The sequence below is a fragment of the Pteropus vampyrus genome, unplaced genomic scaffold, assembly GCF_000151845.1.
Source record: "Pteropus vampyrus isolate Shadow unplaced genomic scaffold, Pvam_2.0 Scaffold6, whole genome shotgun sequence".
In the NCBI taxonomy this organism is placed as follows: Eukaryota; Metazoa; Chordata; class Mammalia; order Chiroptera; family Pteropodidae; genus Pteropus; species Pteropus vampyrus.
Genome location: NW_011888787.1, coordinates 1,616,186 through 1,618,892, shown reverse-complemented (window position 1 = coordinate 1,618,892; position 2,707 = coordinate 1,616,186). Strand labels below are relative to the sequence as shown.

Here is a 2,707-nt window from a genome sequence, read left to right as displayed (position 1 = left end):
CAGGTCATTCTGAGGCTCGCCCCAGTTTGAAAGGGATTTGGGGGGACTAACGTCTATTCTTAAAATTCGCTTCAACTACATAAAATGAGGTCCAGATGAAAACACTATAAATGAAAAAGAGAAGATACCTTCTACGCCAACAGTTCTCGATCTTGGCTGCACAGCGATCACCAGGAGCTTTTAAAAGTCCCGATGCCTGGGCCCCATCCTCAGAGATTCTGACTTAATCAGTTTGGGATTTGGCGTGAGCATCAGGATTTTTAAAAGCTCCCCAGGTGATGTTTGTGTGCAGCCAAGACTGAAAAACTGCTTTTCTAAGCCAACTGCTACGCAGTTCTTCTCCAGAGCTGCCAACCTGCTAGGAGAAACACACACACACACACACACACGACTGTAAAAACATAAAAAGTAAGTTCACTTGCTTATAATTGACATTTTAAGGTAACAGAATCCCCGAAATAGCTATTTATTAATGCATGGTCAGAGGCCTCTTTGGCTCCAGGCATCTGATATCACACTGCGCAGCCACAAAGGTCAGCAGAGTATGAAGGTGTGTGAGATAAGACACCTGGGACAGCAGGTGAGCATACCACCTTCCACGGTTAGGTGGACTAACTCGGCAATGTCTGGGCATAAATCCTTACAGCTCGGGGACTCAGGAAGCATGTGCAGCTTGGATTTCACCGAGAAAATCATCCCACTAAGAAGGTTTCACATCAGAATTGGAACACAAACTTCTCTCAGCATCGAAGGCTCTTTTCTACCCATTTCCCCACCTGGCAAACTCTCTGGCTCCCTCTGATCCCTTCCAGAGAGTCAGAATTCAACACTCAAGCAGGTGGGTCTCACGGTTAGCTCCGGTGGGTGACTGAAAACCTGGACGAGCAGCAGGGAGACGTGGCTGAGTGAAGCTGGGATGCCGGAAATTCTCACATACGACGCTACGAAGTAACATGACTATCTCTAGCGTTCTGAACCTTAGAGACACTGTGTGAATTTCTTACAAGGTACCCACACACAAACAGAAAAAAATTTAAGTTATTTTTCTGGCATGAAGACAGTTCACAGACCAAAAAAAAAAAAGATAGTCTCTTTGTCTGTCCCGATCACTACGAGAAGAAAGGAATTTCGTCTTCCAGCCACCCGTGGCTTCCGTTCTCATCATCCAACCTGTAGACGGATACAATCCCCAGGGATGTTTCAACATTTGTATCAGTCCAGACCCTTCTGTCAGCTCACACTGTGAACTCAACTTTAGAATAAGTTAGAAAAATGGCAAAGTCAAGCAGTAAAGTACGATCAGTTTAACGTGTTTGGTTATTAACCATGGTTAAGGCGCAGGTTCTAGCTCTAGGCTGCCTGGGTTGAAGCCATGTTCTATTACTCATATGACCTTGAGCATCTACAAAATGTGGATAGGAACATATCTGCCTCACCGGGTGGCTGGGGGAGATTGTGATGATTTTATCAGGATAAAGTGCTTAGCACCTGACACATAGTATGCCTCTAGAGGTTATCTGACCATTTATGGTGGTCGAAATTTTAAATATTTATATATTTTTGATCTACTCATTCAATGTATAGAAATCTGTCCTTCAGAAATACTCATGCAAGGATGTACAGATAGCTGGCTTTCCCTACACAGTTATTTAATAACAAAAGAACTACAAGCAACTAAATGTCCGTCGGCAGGGGAAATATTAAATACATCATAGTTTTATTTTTATGCGATGGAATACTATGAAACAGGTAACAAAAATGTAAGGTGCTGAGGGCACAGAGTGGGGTTGAACAGGCCCGATTCGGAGCCAGAACGCCGAGTCCGGCACCCGCTCTGCAGGGCGCTGGCTGTTTCCCTGTGCAAGTCAGCGAACCTTCCCGTCCGTGACCGGGGGCTAACGGCATCCGCCTCAGGGCCCAGGCACAATGCTCAGCCCGCAGTGGTTCTGCGTCAATGTGAGTTAAACAGATGAATGCTGACCAGATAGGAGGATACACATCTGACTTCATAATGGTTACCCCGAGGAATGGGAGCCATGTTTTCTTTTTGACACTTTTGTACTATTTAGCTTTTATCCAGGGCATGAACATTTTCTGTAACGAATTTTTTGAAACATGCCTAGTTTTTCTGCATATGGCTGATTATATTAATCGACAGGTATAGAGTCTCGTACCAACAGGAAAGTCAGTTGTTGCCATTTTCATTTTGCACCCTGGTAAATAAAGACAGAAATAAAATGAAGTGATTTATTAAGCTCACGTAGGAATTTATTTGTAAGACGAGACTAGAATGGAAATAATATAATAGAAAGGGCAGGAATTCTGGGGATCAGGCGGTGCTATATAAAAATTCCGTCTACACCGAGTACATTGCACCAAATAACTTCTCTGAACCTCAGTTTTATCATCTGAACGATGACATTAACAATAATAATGGCTGACGTTTATTGAGTGCTTAGTACATACAAAGTACTACGGCAAGAGCTACGAATGCGAAATTTCATTTAACCCTTACGAGAAACCCAGTGAGGTAGGTGATATTATCATCTGTTTTACAGGTGAAGAAACTGAGGCACGGGGGAGTTCTGTGAGAGGTACACAGCTAGCAAACAGTGGCGTCTGGACTGGAACCTAGGTAGATCGACTTCAGCCGTCTGTACTTCAGACGGAGGATATAGCCAGGCACCGAGAAATTATCTGCTTTTAA

At 43.8% G+C, this 2,707-nt stretch overlaps 1 long non-coding RNA gene across 2 annotated transcripts in view; it reads right to left on the bottom strand.

Annotated features, from left to right (window-relative positions):
* Window positions 1–747: 747 nt before the first annotated feature.
* Window positions 748–2,707, bottom strand: part of LOC111744687 — a 43,471-nt gene continuing 41,511 nt past the window's right edge. For both annotated transcript variants that reach the window (XR_002782276.1, XR_002782277.1), the window contains one exon: window positions 748–2,213. This is a non-coding gene — a long non-coding RNA (uncharacterized LOC111744687). The remainder of the gene's footprint in view (window positions 2,214–2,707) is intronic.